The sequence below is a fragment of the Strongylocentrotus purpuratus genome, unplaced genomic scaffold (genome assembly GCF_000002235.5).
Source record: "Strongylocentrotus purpuratus isolate Spur 01 unplaced genomic scaffold, Spur_5.0 spur5_scaffold_1, whole genome shotgun sequence".
Taxonomy (NCBI): domain Eukaryota; kingdom Metazoa; phylum Echinodermata; class Echinoidea; order Camarodonta; family Strongylocentrotidae; genus Strongylocentrotus; species Strongylocentrotus purpuratus.
The window spans coordinates 37,627,619-37,646,509 of NW_022145594.1; positions in this window are offsets into that span (position 1 = coordinate 37,627,619).

An 18,891-nucleotide genomic window follows, 5' to 3' on the forward strand; every position below is an offset into this window, starting at 1 on the left:
CTACTTAGTGCACAAATGTGGCTGGGCCTAATTGTTATTGTCTTCACCAGCGGTGGTATTTTATCCAAGTCCAGACAACATGCCAGAAAGATTGCCCAAATACCACGTAATGTCCTTCAACACAATGGACAACCCGATCAGAACAACCCTCAAGGAAATCATCAAGCCGTAGCTGCAAGTGCACTAAAGGTCTCAGAACTGTCAGCGCCATTACCATCTCATATATCATCGTGTGGCTACTACCTCTTGTCAGCTTCTGGACCAATATAAATACTATAACTTGGCTTCAAAATATTGGTGTAACTCTCACGTTATGCAATACAATCTGGAACCCTATAATCTTATGTATTGCAAACAAGCCTTTCCGGATTGCTTCAACATATTGGTGTAACTCTCACGTTATGCAATACAATCTGGAACCCTATAATCTTATGTATTGCAAACAAGGATTGCTTCTCTTAGGGTTATATTTAAGATCAAGGCTGCTTGTTGTGGAGGCAGTGGTTAAAGCTTATTTTGTCTTTTTTCCGCCCACATACAAAACACGATCGAAAAGACTTCTAATAAAATAAAGAACCCTTACGCAATTTTAATTGCCATGTTCATCACCCTTTGAAGTAGTATATGACATGAACCGATAAGGACTTGATGAGGACGAATAGCGTACGTCACCGTCGGTACGTGCAGAATACTAAAAATCTGCTGTACAATACTAGTAATGATCATAAAAATCATCTCATCATAATTATAATAATAATAATAATAATCACACTTGTAAAACGTTTAACACTACGTTTCAAAGCCCTTTGCATTGCAGTTATTGTTACCCTGGTTATCAGATTCAATTGTTAAACCACACGTAATAGCGCACACGCTCAGCTCCCCTTGTGGAAGTGGAGTTAACTTCCCACCTTAATATTAAGCGGATCTAACCTTGCTTCTACGGTCAATGTGATGTTTTAATTCTTTCGTTGCAAAATTGTGTCGTGAAGTAAGATATAAATACGTTGATTTGCTTTCTTTACTAAAAATCAATTTACAGATGTTTGCCTACAAAGGTGCCATTTTCTTATAGTTGTGCCAGGAGTTTAAATGTTGAGAGACAATTATGGCCCAATACAAATGTTCAGTATTGTTATAAATTAAATTGATCATCATCAATATTATTATTATTATTATCATCATTATCACTATCTTGATAATCATTATTATTGTCATTATCACCTATACTAAATGAGACATGCTATACCTCTATCTCTCCTTCTTTCTCTTTGTCCTGACCCACAATTGATTGATCAATGTTTCCGCTCACCCTCCTGGGGTACGCCAATGTTATAGGCAAGAGGCGGATAGCCAATATTAAAAGTTGCAAATAAGTAATGTTGCAAGAACTAAGCCGTTTTGTTTGCTCTAAATCGTTATCAAAAGCTTTCTATTGACATATGTCCGGTATATATTGCCAAGCCATATTAAAAGATCAAACGCTTCTCCTGTTTACCTCTTTGACTTGTGTCATGTGTGTTTGCTCTTGAAATATGATTTTTGTTTTCACTCTTCATTTTTGTGCGTCAATCAAAGCTCGGGGAAGCTGACATGTTTGGCAAAATTAATATAAATTCAGTTTTCATCCCAGGCAGATAAGTTTGCTTTCAATAGGTAAAGGTAATTAAAGTAGACATTTTGCCAATATGAGAGTTTCGCTCTACATTCTAGACCACGTCACGAAAGAGCTGAATATAATCTGGTGAAGTGGCCAGAGACAGAGAACCTCCCAAACGAAACACGGGAAGACCTTCGTTGCTAGCTGTCCTACATGCCAAGAAACTGAATGGACATCAAGAAAGTACTCGTCGATCAGAGATTCACTGCATGTTATTTTTTAACAAGGGCTCATAACGTTAGGATAAACACAAACTCATCTTGTCAGGCTAAAATCCTTCTACCACTGGGAAATGGATACGAATACGCATCAAAGTTTCAGATAAAAATATACTCTACTTCGTCTTTCCCAACCGGATTTAGACTGAATTTTAGTAAGCTTTGTCTCCTCTTTCGCATCGTTAACTGATTCATAACGATGGCCACTATATCTTCACTTGAAACTACTCTTTCTCCGCCTGCAAACGTAACGGCCTCTTATGATCTCGATAAAATGTCTGGTGCAGAACCGGATTATCCTGTTTACATATGCATGTCGATGTTAGCTGTTGCTCTATCGGTCATGACAAATATCTTCACCATGTACGTCTTGAACAGAACTGACTCTTTACACGAAACCGAAAGTCTCCTTTGCTAAGCACTTGCTTTAAGTGACATCAACGCTGCTGTAAGTCAGGCAAGCTTCATTATAATACGTACATTACGAATTACAAAAGGGTGCCTACTGATATATCTTTATACCGTGTTTGTAATCTATATTTCTATCGTTATTATAGTGTTCGTGAAAATCAATCGCTTCTGGATGATCATGTGGCCCTTCCATCATACACGCTCAGTGACGTCAAGGAGACTTTATTTTGTTTTATTGGTAGGCATACTGAGTACGCTTGTCTTGATAATGGTGGTTTATGATCTAGGCATTCCTAGTACCGTTCGGCAAATATTATGTCCGAATGGTTATCCAGGAAAAAACAAAATATCAGATTTAGCAAGGATCCTGCTACTTACTGCACCAATTTGGTTAGGCCTTATTGTCATTGTCTTCACCAGCAGTGGTATTTTATCAAAGTCCAGACAACATGCCAGAAAGATCGCCCAAATACCACGTAATGTCCTTCAACACAATGGACAACCCGATCAGAACAACCCTCAAGGAAATCATCAAGCCGTAGCTGCAAGTGCACTGAAGGGTCTTAGAACTGTCAGCGCCATTACCATCTCATATATCATCGTATGGCTAGTACCTCTTGTCAGCTTATGGACCAGTATAACTATTATAGCTTGGCTTCAAAATATTGGTGTAACTCTCATGTTATGTAATACAATCTGGAACCCTATAATCTTGTGTATTGCAAACAAGCCTTTTCGGATTGCTTCTCTGAAAGTTATATTGAAGATCAAAGCTGCATGTTGTAGAGGCAATGATTAAAGCTAATCGGACTAAATCGCACCTTCATATATAACACAATCGGAAAGACTTCCAATAAAATAAAGAACTCTTATGCAATTTTAATTGGCATGTTCATCACCCTTTGAAGTAACATATGACAAGAACCGATAAAGTTTTGATGAGGACGGAGAGCGTACGTAACTGTGCAGGAAACTGAAAGTCAGCTGTACAGCAACAACAAGAACAACAATAATAATCTTAATAATAATGATAATGAAAATTGTATAGCGAATTATACTACGTTTCTAAGCGTTTTGCATAGCAGTTATTATTACCTTGGTTATTAGAATCAATTGCTAAACCTCACGTGATAGCGCACACGCTCTGCTCCCCTGGTGGTAGTGGAGTTAACTTCGTATCTTTATATTAAGCAAATTTAACCTTGCTGTTATGGTCAATATGACGTTTTAATTCTTTCATTGCAAAATTGTTTTGTAAAGTATGATAAAATGTTGTTTATTTTTTTTCTTTGCTTAAATTAATATATATATTTTTGCCTACAAATATGTCATCTTCTCACAGTTGCGCCAGGAGTGTAAATGTTGAGAGACATTAGGCCCAATACAAATGTTCAGTATTTTTGTTATTTCAAATGAACATCATCGTTATTATTATCATCATTATTATCATTATCATAATAATCATTATTATAATCATTATTATTGTAATTGATTAGGAGGTAGTGGTGGCCGAGTAAATTAGGCACTGGGAAAAAAAGGGTAAGGATAATGACGAAAGCAAGTCATACGGCTCCGTCCCCTACCCTCCTATAACTCAGAGGCACTGTTTTACCGCATGCCATTATAATCTTTACTTAATGAGACATTCTATCTCTCTCTTTCTCTCTCTTTCTGTCATTCTCTCTTTCCAGACCCATAATTCCTTGTTCAATGTTTCCGTTCACGTTAGCTGGCTATGCCATTCTTATAGGCAAGAGATAGAAAGCCAAAAATACAAGTTGCGAATAAAAAAATGCTGCATGAACTAATCTGTTTAGTTTGCTGTGAATCGTTACCAAAAACTTTCAATTGACATGTGTCCAGGATATTGCAAAATCCATACTAAAATATCAAACGCTTCTCCTTTTTACCTCTTTGACTTGTGTCATGTGTGCTTTGTTCTTGAAATTAGACTTGTTCACTCTTCATTAATGTGCGTCAATCAAAGCTTAGGAAAGCTGATATATTTGGCAAGATGAAAATCAATTCAGTTTTCATCCCTGATAGATGGGTCTGCTGTAAATATGTAAAGCTAATTAAAGTTGACATTTTGCCGGTATGCGAGCTTCACTCTTCATTCAAGACCGCAGCATGAAAGAACTGAACATAATCTGGTGAAGTGTCCAGAGGGAAGAGGAACCTCCCAAACCAAACACGGCAAGACCTTTCCTACATGCAAGGAAACAGAAAGGACAGCAAGAAATTACTTGTCCATTATATATTCACAGCATCTTTTTGTTAAACAGGGGCTCATAACGTGTAGATATACTCGAACGCATCTTGTCAAGCAAAATTCATTTTACAACCGGGTATTTGCTAAAAGTTTCAGATGCAATTGTGCTTTACTTCGTTTATTCAATCCGGATTTAGACTTCAGTAATCTCTAAATTCTCTTTCGCATCATTCACTGATTCGTAACGATGACCGATATATCTTCACTTGGTTCTACATTTTTTCCGCCTACAAACATAACAGCCTCTTATGATCTCGATCATATGCTTGAAGCGGAACTGGATCATCCATTTTATATGTACATGTCGATCCTAGCTGTTGCTCTATCGGTCATGACAAACACCTTACCGTGTACGTCTTAAAAAGAACTGACTCTTTACACGAAACCGAAAGTCTCCTTTATAAAGCACTTGCTATTAGCGACATCAACACTGCTGCAGGTCGGGCAAGCTTATCTATAATATTTATATTACGAATTGCTACCGGATGCATATTGGTATATCTCTATACTCTGTTTGTAACCTATATTTCTGTCCTTATTATAGTCTTCGTGAATATCAATCGATTCTGGATGATCATGTGGCCTTTCCATCATATACGTTCAGTGACGTCAAGGAGAATATATGTTGCTTTATTGGTGGGAATACTGAGTGCGTTTGTCTTGATAATGTTGGTTTATTATCTAGGCATGGCTACTATCTTACGGCAAAGTTCATGTCCGCATGTTTCTTCAGAAAAAAACAAAATATCAGATTTAGCATCGACCCTGCTACTTAGTGTCATTGTCATTGTTTTCACCAGCAGTGGTATTTTATCCAAGTCCAGACAACAGTCCAGAAGGATCGCCCAAATACGACGTAATTTCCTTCAACATAATGGACAAACCGGTCAGAACAACCCTCAAGGAAATCATCAAGCCATTGCTGCAAGTGCACTAAAGGGTCTCAAAACCATCAGTGCCATTACCATATCATACATCATCGCATGGCTTGTACCTTGTGTCAGCTTTTTGACCAGAAAACATACTACAAATTGGCTTCAATATATTAGTTCTTCTCTCATATCATGTAATACGATCTGGAACCCTATAATCTTGTGTATTGCCAACAAGCCTTTCCGAATTGCTTCGCTGAAAGTGATATTGAAGATCAAAGCTACTTGTTGTGGAGGCAATGATTAAAGATAATTGCCACATCCATCACCTTTTGAAGTAGTATATGACGTAAACCGATAAGGACTTGATGAGGACGAAGAGCGTACGTGCAGAAGAACAACAGCAACAATAATAATAATGATAATAATTACATTGTATAGCGATTAATATTACGCTTCTAAGCGCTTTTCATAGCAGTATTTATTGACATGGTCATCAGATTCAAATGCTTATCCACACGCTCTGGCGGCTCTGCTCCCATGGGAGTACTCAGGCCAGGCACTATTTTGAAAGCACTTATCACGCTTATCAATCCTACCGAGTACCCACTTAACACTTTGATGGAGGGTGGCGCATGTATGCTAATAAGTTACGCTAATGGACATTACTGCTAAAGTGGGACTCCAACTGCCAGCCATGTGATTCAAAGTCCGGGGACATATCCATTATATCTCGGCACTCTAATGTTAGCGATGGCTTGTGTCTTTGGATTTGCTCTTAAAATTAGATTTTTGCTGACGTATTTGGCAAAATTAACATCGATTCACTTTCATCCCTGGCAGATGGATTTGCTTTCTCTAGGTACAGCTAATTGAAGTTGACATTTTGCTATATAAAGAGTTTCACTGTTCATTCTAGACAGCGGCATGAAAGAACTGAACATAATCCAGTGAAGTGTTCAAAGGCAGAGAAGCTCCTTAACCAAACACGGGAAGACCTTCGCTGCTATTTGTCCTAATTGCCAGGAAACAGAAAGGACAGCAAGCAATTACTCGTCGATGAGAGATTCACAGCATCTTTTTTAAACTGGGGCTCATAACGTTTAGACATACTCAAACTCATTTTGTAAAGCAAAAATCATTCTACAACCGGGTAATTTCTACGAAAACGCATCAAAGTTTCGGATAAAAATGTGCTTTACTTTGTTTTTTCATCCGGATTTAGACTAAACTTCAGTAAGCTCTAACTTCTCTTTCGCATCATTAACCGATTTACAAAGATGGCAACCATATCCTCACCTGGTTTAACTCTTTCTCCACCTACAAACACAACGTTCTCTAATGATCTCGATCGTACAAATGTAGCGGTATGGACATTTTATCTATGCATGTCAATTCTAGTTGTTGTTCTATCGGTCATGACAAATACCTTTACCGTGTACGTCTTGAACAGAACTGACTCTTTACACGAAACCGAAAGTCTCCTTTACAAAGTACTTGCTATGAGCGACATCAACGCTGCATTTAGTTTCTCTATATCAAGTAGTTTACGAATGACAAAAGCATGCACACTGATACAACTGTATAGTATATCTGTAACCTATATTTCCGTCGTTATTATAGTCTTCGTAAATATCAATCGCTTCTGGATGATCATGTGGCCCTTCCATCATACGCGCTCAGTAACGTCAAGGAGACTCTATTGTGTTATATTGGTGGGCATACTGATTACTTTTGTCTTGATAATGGTGTTATATGGTCTAGGTATTTCTACTAGCTTGCAGCAAAGTGTATGTCCGAATGGTTCTCCAGGAAGAAACAAAATATCAGTTTCAGCTTTGAATCTGCTACTTAGTGCGCCAATGTCGCTGGGCCTAATTGTCATTGTCTTCACCAGCAGTGGTATTTTATACAAGTCCAGACAGCAGTCCAGAAAGATCGCCCAAATGAGAGGTAATGTCTTACAAGACAATGGACAACCCGATCAGAACAACCCTCAAGGAAATCATCAAGCCATTGCTGCAAGTGCACTGAAGGGTCTTAGAACCGTCAGCGCCATTACCATCTCATACATCATCGTGTGGCTCTTACCCCTTGTCTACTTATGGACCAATATAAATAATACAACTTGGCTTATAATTATTAACTCTTTTCTCATATCATGTAATAGCATCTGGAACCCTATAATCTTGTGTATTGCCAACAAGCCTTTCCGGATTGCTTCGCTGAAAGTGATATTGAAGAGCAAAGCTGCTTGTTGTGGAGGCAATTATTAAAGTTTAATCGGTCTAAATTGAGCCTACATATATATCACGATCGGGGGAAAATCCAATAAATGAAGTCTAAGGCAATTTTAATTGCCATGTCCATCATCTTATGAAGTTGCATATGACACAAACTGATAAGGACTTAATGAGGATGAAAAGCGTACGTGCAGGAGACCGAAAATCTGCTGTACAATCATAATAATAATAAAATTAATAATAATAATAATGATAATAATAATAAAAATAATCACATTTTATAGCGATTAGTACTACGTTTCTAAGCGCTTTAAGTTGCACTAATTATTTCCCTGGTCGTCAGGTTCATTACACGTGATAGTGCACACGCTCTGCTCTCCGGGGAGTACTCCGGCCAGGCTACTTTTTACAAGCACCCGTACGCTTGCCAATTTTGTTCACTTCTTCGAATATTTCAATCTTTACCAGTTTGCAAAATGATATTAATCATTTTTAATTATTGTAACCTTGCCTGTGGATCCTCAACTGATCATACAATGTGAAAATAATATACTTACAGAAAAGAGCTTTTCGTTTAGTCTTACATGCCAATATTTTGCTCATACTAAACCTCTATTTCTAAAAATTCTAATTTTTGAATGTCCTAGATCTTTGTAATTATAGTTTTGCAATATTTATGTTCTTATGTTTTAATAATTTCATACCAATCACTCTTTCCAACAAATTTTGTCTTAATTCTGTATTACATTCATATGATACTCAAAGTTTTTCCAATTTCCATTTAAATAAAGTAAGACTAAATATAACAATGAAATATATATTTTTTAAATGGCCACGATTGTGGAATAATATACCTCGAGATATAAAATACCGTCCATCAATTAACGTTTTTAAAAGGAGATATAAATCATTTTTAATCCACCAAAATAAATAAAGATTAATTCTGTACACGGTCAGGTTTTAGTTTTTGTTTCCCCCCTCTTTTTAGGCATTAGTTGTTTTTTATTTTATTTTGTATAATACATATTTTTTTCGATCACTTTCTCAACCAACAATAATAATACTGTATTGTACTTTATTACTGTTTTGGTGGCAGCACCAATAGAGCCTTTGGCTTTCCTAGCTGTCTCCACATTCATATATGTTTTTGTTGTTGTATTCTATTGTAAATGTTTCTCTTTAACTTGTACGCTATGTTAATTTTATATGTTTTTTATGATGTTTTTATGATGAATGAAATAAAGATGAATTCCTTTCTGCAATTCTGCAATATCATATTGGTTAATGAATTATTACCGATTAATTGCAAAATATTTAATTATTGCTGTATCCATCGTAACTGCTAAACTTCTTTTCCCCTTCCCACCTATTATCCATCGGTATTTTTTATTTTGACTATTTGAAAAAGCTAGCACTACTTACAAATAGATCAGCATAATCATCCATACAAATTCCATGAATATTATAAGTATATTTATATTTTTTCTTTTGTGAACCTTAACTATTTTTCTATCAATTTGAATTAATATTCCATTGTATTACTGCAATTTACTGGTTGTTTCAATATGTTAAAAAATCACACAATTATTCACTGGTCCAATCTTTTACAACCATTTTAATAGCCGGCTCTGATGACAAACAATTCTATGAATATCTGAGAGGAAAATATTGTGGCACATATATATTTATATATATCTATTTATTCTATCATGAAATTTACCGAATTTTTAATTAATTTCATGTAATGTTTGATTTCAAATGTATTATCATATTTTAATGTTTTTATTAAATTATACAAGAAAACACTCAATGAGACATCTTCTCCCTCACTCTTTCTTTCCTGACCCAAAATTACTTGTTCAATTTTTCCATTCCTGCTATCTGGATGGACAAAGTTATAGACAATAGACAAAGTTATAGACAATAGACGGATGGCCAATAGTAAAAGTGTCAGTTTCGTGGATTAATCTGGTAATATAAATTACAAATGTTTAGTCTCATTAATATTATTATTACTACTACCATCATTATCATTATTAATGTTATTATTATCATCATCATTATTATTTTCATTGACTCATGGGGGTAGTCATGGCTGAGTAAATTAGTCACTGGAGAAGAAATGGGTAAAGAAAAATGACGAGAGCAATTAACACGGCTCCTTCTCGTACACCCCCTCACTCGAGACACTGTTTTACAGCAGTTCAATTCTGTTGTACTTAGTGAGACATCCACACACTCTCTCTCTCTCTCTTTCTTTTTCTCTTCAATTTTTCCCTTCACACTATCTGGCACACTATCTGTGCTGCACCAGCCCTTTGGAACTCTCTTCCTAGCACTCTACGTGCTCAATCAAACATAGACATATTCCAGAAAGAACTCAAGACATATTTTTTCAACATTTCCTTTTAATTTTGTACTGGTTCCAGAGGGTCGGTGCAGCACATACCATCTTTGTGACTGACTGAATGCTGATGTTTATTTATCTATTCATATTTATATTGTTGTATTGGGCCTTCCTCACCATTATAATAATTTTCAAATATTACATGAATCACCTTTAATAGAAGCTACTTTCGATTTTTCTAATGTATAACGTATGCCTTCCTACTTGTAAGTTTTGATCATAATTATATGTAATTATTTCTATATATGTCTTTATTTCTTTTTTCTTCTACATTTGTAAAGCGCATTGGTATTACCTTCGGTAATTAAATGCGCTATATAAGAGCTAACTATTATTATTATTATTAGGCCAATTTTGTAGGCAAAGGACGAATGACCAATATTATACTAATCCGTTTTGTTTGCTATGAATCGTCATTAAAAAAATATCTATTTTCATGTGTCCAGGATATTGCCAATCCATACTAAAAGATCAAACGCTTCTCCTTTTTATCTCTATGACTTGTGTCATGTATGTTTGCTCTTGAAATCAGACTTGTTCACTCTTCATTAACATGCCTCAGTTAAAACTCAGGGGAGCTGACATTTTTGGCAAATTAATATAAATTCATTTTTCATCTCTGGCAGATAAGTCTTCTGTCTATAGGTACAGCTAATTGAAGTTCACATTTTGGCAATATGAGAGCTTCACTTTTTTTTTCTAGACCGCGTCATAAGAGAACTGAACGTAATCTGGTAAGGTATCCAGAGGAAGAGAAGCTCTCAAACGAAACACGGGAAGACCTTCCTTTACTAGCTGTCCTACATGCCAGAAAACTGAATGGACAGCGAGAACGTTCTCGTCGATTAGAAAATCAAACATCCTTTTCAACAGGGGCACAAAAGGTTTAGATACACTCAAACGCATCTTGTAAAACAAAAAACACTCTGCCACCGAGTAATTGCTACAAATACACATCAAGTTTCAAACGAAAGTGTGCTCTACTTCGTAGTTTCCATCCAGGTTTAAACTGAACTTCAGTAAGCTCTAATCTCTCTTTCGCATCCTTAACTGATTTATAACGATGGCCGCTATATCTTCACCAGGTCCTACTCTTTTATCGTCTCCAAATATAACGGACTCTTATGATCTCGATCAAATGTCTGAAGCGGTACTGGATTATCCATTTTATTTGTGCATGTCGATCCTAGCTGTTGCTCTATCGGTAATGACAAATACCTTTACCGTGTACGTCTTGGACAGAACTGACTCTTTACACGAAACTGAAAGTCTCCTTTACAAAGCACTTGCTGTAAGTGATATCAACGCTCCTGCAAGTCAGGCAGGTTTCTCTATAATCCTTATATTTCGAATTACAAAAGGATGCATACTGACATATCTTTATACTGTATTTGTAATCTATATTTCCATCGTTATGATAGCCTTCGTGAATATAAATCGCTTCTGGATGACTATGTGGCCCTTAAATCATATGTGCTCAGTGACGTCAAGGAGACTCTATTTGGCTTTATTGGTAGGCATACTTAGTATGTTTGTCTTGATAATAGTAGTTAATGACCTAAGCGTTCCTACTAGCTTACGGCAACATGTATGTCGGGATGGTTCTCCAAGAAAAAGCAAAATATCAGATTTAGCTTTTAATATTCTGCTTAGCGCGCCAATGACATTGGGCCTAATTGTGATTGTCTTTACCAGCAGTGGCATTTGATACAATTCCAGACAACAGGCCAGAAAGATCGCCCAAATACGACGTAATGTACTTCAACACAATGGGCAACCCGATCAGAACAATCCTCAAGGAAATCATCAAGCTGTTGCCGCAAGTGCACTGAAGGGTCTCAGAACCATCAGCGCCATTACTATATCATATGTCATCGCGTGGCTCCTACCTCTTGTCACCTTATGGGCCGAAGTAGATAATATAACTTGGCTTCTAGATATTAGTATAGCTCTCATGGCATTTAATACAATCTGGAACCCTATAATCTTGTGTATTGCCAACAAGACTTTCCGGATTGCTTCTCTAAAAGTTATATTGAAGATCAAAGCTGCCTGTTTTGGAGGCAATGATTTAACCTTAATATGTCTAAATGTGACTACATTTAATAGGTTTGAAAAGACTTTCAATTAAATAATGAACCCTTATGCAATTTTAATTGCCATGTCCGTCATCCTTTGAAGTAGCATATAAAAAAAACTGATAAGGACTTGATGGGGACATGAAGTACTCTGGCCAGGCACCGTTATACAAGAACCCCATTTGAACCCCAAAATAAACACCTTACCTATAAACAAGATCAAATAACCAACGTTTATATCTCTTTTTCTCGAAAAATGAGAATTCCATATTTTTGTACACAAATCACGAAAATGAGCGATTTTCGGGCTGACATACAAAGACAAAATGTCACGTGATTACGTAACGGTAGGTTCGATTTCGAAGAAGAAAAAAAAAAATCAAAAGATGCGCAAGACTCTAAAAAAATAGTCATACAATTTCAGCGTAAGAATTTTGCATTAAAAAAATCATCGCGAAAAATGGAGAGGGGGAGGGAAGTAAAAAGAGAGTAAAAAGAAACAAACATTTGTAGAAAATACAATCTCGTGTTTATAGATCTCATCGTGACGTATTATCATGCAAACATATCTATCTAGTAAAGTGCGTTTAATCTGATAGATTCGAACAAACCCAGAAGCATTTACACTCTCTGGGCCCAATATTTGACATCCCCTGTCTTTGATTGTGAATGTTAACATAAGCGAAGCGATTAAATCGTTTAAAAAAGGCAGTGTTTTTTTAGAAGAAAAGTGTTTGTATTTTTGCACGTCCCCCCACAATAATAGTTACAATAATAATAATGATAAAAATAATGATGATAATAATAATAATGATAACAAATGAAAAAATAATCAAAGATAATAATAATGCTATTTCCGAATTGTATGCAATCGTACATTTACAATAGTGTTGTGAGTCTATCTATTTTCTTATATATTAGGGTGATCACATTGCCTGTGCACACAGTCTGCCCCGCGAACATACACAGACAACAGCAGTCACTTGGTAGAAATAGCAATTTTTGTATATTTATTATAAACAAACTAAACAATATTTTTGTATTTGTATTTCATATATATTTCAAGCATACCTTTAACTACAATTCTGTATAGTTTCATTTGTATAGGCATGTTGAAAATATGTTAAATTATTTATTTAGAATATTGTCTTTTCAGCCATGTGTGACATGGCCCGCTGATCGCTCATTGAATCGCGCTGCTATTCTGCGTGGTGAAAATGCACCTCAATGTATAAAACTCCCCTACAAAAAATTCAATATCCTCATGTGTTTCACTCGTTGAATCAATTTGTTGTTTACACTCAGGGTAGCCATATCTATACTAGGGTCACTAAATTAGTTTTTACTCTAAAATTCAGTCCCTGTAGAATGTTATGTCCTGTTGAATAGTTTCTCGGAAAATCATCATAAATCCTCAAATCTGACATTTTTTAAAAAGAAACATATACTGTGATGTAGCTAAAAATCTGCAAATTGTTATCAATTGATAGGTTTTTCTGAATTATTTGTGAAACACATGAGGAAATAGCTATGACCGTGATCCAAGTAATATCCATCGCCATATTTTATTGGCATTGCAAAAATATTTGGAATTCAATGTTAATATTTGGTGTAAATACGATCTATAAATAAATGATTTTAACAAATGCCAACAAAATGGACAGTCTGACTTTCCTTTATATATACACTTAGCTGAAATGACCTAATTTGCATATTTGATGAATATTCATGATTTTCTTTTTTTATTTCAAATAAAATTTATTTCCATACCTGTCTGATATACATAAGTTTCACTGATGTATCATGTTCGGTTTTGATTTGATTACATATGTGCATATTAATTAGGCGGACTTAGTTATTTTCACAACTTGTTCATATCTGCAGATTCGCAAAAATGGCAAAAATGACTTATTTTGTTGGCTTCTGTTTTCAAAACGGTAATAGATATATGAATTTTATTTGTTGTGTTTCTTACCACAAAGATGATATTTTAGTGTCTGATAATTTCATTTATTATTTGTGTCCAAGAAAGGGATAAATTTAGATGTCAACTTTGTCGAATTTTGCCATTTTTGCCAATTTGACCATTTCTGGCATGTTTTTCGGTAATTTTGTGATTTGAAAAAAGTGGTATAAAATCACAACGCATTGACCGATTTCAATTCTGTTTTTTGTTTTTTGAAGCTTTCATAAATTTTGATCATTTGCAATCATCAAATAACATATGTTTGTTGTACTTTTTTTTGGTGTGCTATACCTAATATTATTCATCTATATAAAAACAATTTATATCGGTGTTTCCATATGAATATGTCAATGTAACTTTGCTACTGTGGATTATGTATTTGTGCATATTATTTTCTATTGTATATTGTTCATGTGCTTTATGTTATGCCAATAAGTGAATTTCAAAATGGACCAATAAAAAGAATCTGAATCTAAATGACCCTGAACGTACCCTGACATTCTGAGGTGTGCGTCACGTACAATGAAAGCTATATACATGTACTTTAATTATTCTTAGGTAGGTCGTTAAACTGAGGACAAGAGGATACTGTGAGCCTAATATGGAACATTTGCTCTAGGTATTGTCTATTTAGGCATCGGCTTGTAACTTCATTATAAAATAAATCTTTTTAAAATCTTAGCTCATTATTCTCTTATTCGTTAAAACAAATACAAAAGAAAAAGTTTTAGGAACTTTATTCTTAAAGCGGTGGAAGGCTGGGATTTTGTGTCTGTAATTTGTTTTAATAATTAAATAAAGAGGTGTTTTTTAGTCAACGACGGGGGGGGGGGGGTGGATCAAACAAAATGACACCTCTAATAGCCTATTTAGACTATAGGAAATGTATACAAATATCATGAGAAGAACCATTGTAAAGTGAAAGAAGCGTACATACTGCTGGTAGCCTTAACAAAACGTTACTTTAGGGCGGGGGTGTTTGCATACTAGGGCGCTTTAGCATCGCGACGTAAGGCAAAGAGGACGGGAGAATTCACTCAACCGAGATCAAATAATGTACGCAGTTGGCACTCTGTCTATTGAAATACTGTTATTCTTATCAGGTGAATGAAATAATTTCTATTGAGGCACTTCACAAAGACTTATGCATTAAATGTGGTTACATTACGAAAATGGTCTATTGTACGGCGAAACAACTCTTCTGTCGAGTTTAGGGAACGAACGCTATTATGGCTGAGAACGGTCGTGAAAATCAACAAGACGGAGAAAATTCTGGTACGCACATGGGCAGATTGATTTTTTTCCTCGGTTCCCCTCGTCTTTGCCTTCCGTCGTGTTTGCAAAAGCACTCTATATACAGGTTACAAATGAAGACTGGAGCATAGTACAGGACGATCTAGGTTGAGTGATTTCTCCCGTCGTCGTTGCCTGCTGTCGCGTTGCTAAAGCGCCCTACTGTTACCCTGAACACGATGTGCGATAATTGATCAGATAATACTTCACAAATATAATATCAGTCCGTTTTTTAGTTTTTAATTTCGTTCTCTCAACATAAAAAGTACATATCATAATCATAGCAAAACTGTAAGTTAACAAAATATCATAAGGTATTAATATGAACACAATCATCAAAACAGCAAAACCAGGGATGATATAACATATCTTTATAATTAGTTGTCAGTTAAAAACAAGCAATGCCTGCGATATCATACATACGATATCATAAATCATTTGTAAACCCATTGTATTATGGCAAAATTAAATAGAAGTCACGTAATTGATGGTCGTCATGACATAATTTTTTGAATGAGGAAAATTGATTGATTTACATTCAAATTATACTGGTTGTTATTAAAACCAACTGTTTTGTCTAGAAGCAGAAAAACTCCAAGAGTTTAATCTAGCGGGTTATACACAGTATCACAAACAAGTCTAAGGTTTCCGAAATTAATAGGCGTACACAAATAAAATAAGATGAAGAAAAACATTATCAAAGAAAACAATTGCAGCATTAATTATTTTTGGTAATTTATGTCATTTCTATTTGGCCCTCTGTTCACCTAACATAAAGTACTAAATGAATTCGAGATATTACAAATTGAATATAGATCATATTCACATATGAATGAATTCAATATATATCCTTGTTTATTTACATATACACATTTACTTCACCACTTCATGTTGGTCATTACACGCTTTGACAATACCCAAATTTAGAGATTCTTAACATAATGTTCTGCTTGAAGCTGATAAAATAAAGTAACAAAGGTATTATAAAATACTATTTTGGGGGCAGATATCATTTCCATACCAACATTTCTGATAGGGTACTGCATTGCATCAGTATAGTACAAGTATTCTGTATTTTAAGATGATTTAACAGAATATAAGAGAAAAATGATTCAAAAAGTTAATTAAAGTACAATGAACACAATAACCACAACACGATGAAGTCATCCGACATAACAAATATGATAAACTCGCAAGTTAGTGAAAAAATAAATGCAAACACGGTGATGTTAATTGATAAGATACTCATACAAAATCTATTCAAGTTTTGACTACTTTGTGTATACTTAATATATACAAAATTGTGACCTGAAGGAGTAGGTCCACCTCTATTCGCTATAGGACGTGAACACATTTCTGCATCTATTTACCCTGTATTAAGTGCTTTTGAAATGTTCTAATGTGGAATTATACTATGAATGTATATGAAGTTGCATTTATTATACCATTTTCATTCAGGTATTCAAAGGTACGTGTATTAGCAAATTTAAAAAAGCCATATTTTTGAAAAACACTGTAGCTGTTTTATTTTCATTCATCTGACTGTCTTCAATTCAAAGTGTTTTTTTTTGCGATTTTTTCTAACTTAGTGTCTTTGCAGAATGATATATATATTCATCATTGTATTATCAATGATTGTATAACACAATCGCAACTACATACAAACAAATTTAACCAAAGGAAAGTTAAATTTATCATTTTTCATTGAAAAATATATGTGTTCGTATGCAACTTATTTAATGTACTTACACATTTATAATTATATAAAATTAAAAAATAATTGTTACTTTATGTATATGATTATGTTCTATTTTGAAATAAAAAACAAATAACCTTGTGCATCACGTATCATATTGTGCGAGGAAGACAGCGAACCCGAATTTGATTTCTAAGTAATATACTACAGGGTCTTCAAATTGCCCTTCATTTGATTTTCCGAAAATAGTTGCGACTATGTTTCATCTAATTTCTCTAAAGTCTAACATAAAATGACACACCAAGCGATTACATTTTTTAATTGTTATTTACCACGCAATCAACATTTTGAACGGATTGTTATACCCGTCTGAGTGATGTTTGCAAAGTATCGTGAAGCGATTGTATATTTGGCAATAGACTGTCTTAGTTTCAGCATCAAACACATTATCGGGTGAGTCCAACCCTTAGGCTGATATTAAGTTGGTTTAAATTGAAGCGGATAAATAAAAGAAACAGATCAATGAAAAATTGAGCAAAATCCGATTAAAAATAAGAAAGTTATACATTTTTCAAAGTGTAATAAAAAAATTGTAACTCTGTGACCTATCTTGCGAGATCCCCTCCCTTTTTCGCCCTGTTCATTGAGAAAATGTTTAATCATGCATTCACCCAAAATATACTTATAATTAAATACGTTTTTATACCTCCTCTATCTGTTGAAAACAATTCTATCCCGTCACCATTAAGTAAGAAAATGAACGTTTCTGAAATTCTCTGTACAGAGGAAATTGGAGAGGACCTCGCAAGACATGTCACGGTGTTGCCAATTTGTGTATCACTGATGAAATCTTTAAAAAAAATTATAACTGTCTTATTTTAAATAGGATATTGCTCAAACAATCACTGACCTCTTCCTCTCATGTTCTGCTTCTATCGGAACCAACTTAAATCAAGATGGACCCCCTTTAATAACTACTACACATTATGTAGCTTCAATAAAATATCAGAACAATAATAAGCGATACGTATTTGACAACAAGATATACACGACACATATAGCGATACTCAGAGACATTGTTGTAGTCTACAGCTCTAAAGTTTTGTATTCACATCATCCACTGATTCTAAAGTCTTGTATCCTCATCATCCATGGCTTGTGTTCCCTTGTCATTTGTTGGACTGGTGGCAACATCCTCATAACTTGGTGGCAGATTGTCAACATACTGAGGTATAAAGAAACATGAGAACAGAAACATGTTTAGGGATTTTATTCGGAATTGACTCGAACTGTGACGTGTTAACTCTTATCCAATTGAACCCAAAATGAATTGAACTGTAGGCCTATACCATCTTAATTATTATTTTAATGTGTTGTTTATTGTTCATTTGTTTTGCCTCTTTGTTCTCATGTTTGTAAATATCGACTGGTAACTGTCTTTTTTTTTGGGGGGGGGGGGTTATTATTTTGTTGAACCCTTCGGAAACCAACTTTTGCTCAAAGGGCACATCCATTCCATGTGTTTAAAGTTAATTAATGAATAACATAAACCCTTCACTTTCCAGATAGGTGTTGTCGGAAAGGTTTGCCCACCGCTCGCCAGAGTAGTCTACAATGCAGTATAAATACGCACACGAATCAACTACAACAATCGGTGCTCATTTCGATCCTCACTTATGAAGAGCTGGATAACAAACCATTTGTTACTATAGGAAGTAGGATTTCCGAAATCTTTTATAAATATTAGAGATATATTGCCTCTGTTGCTTTTTCTA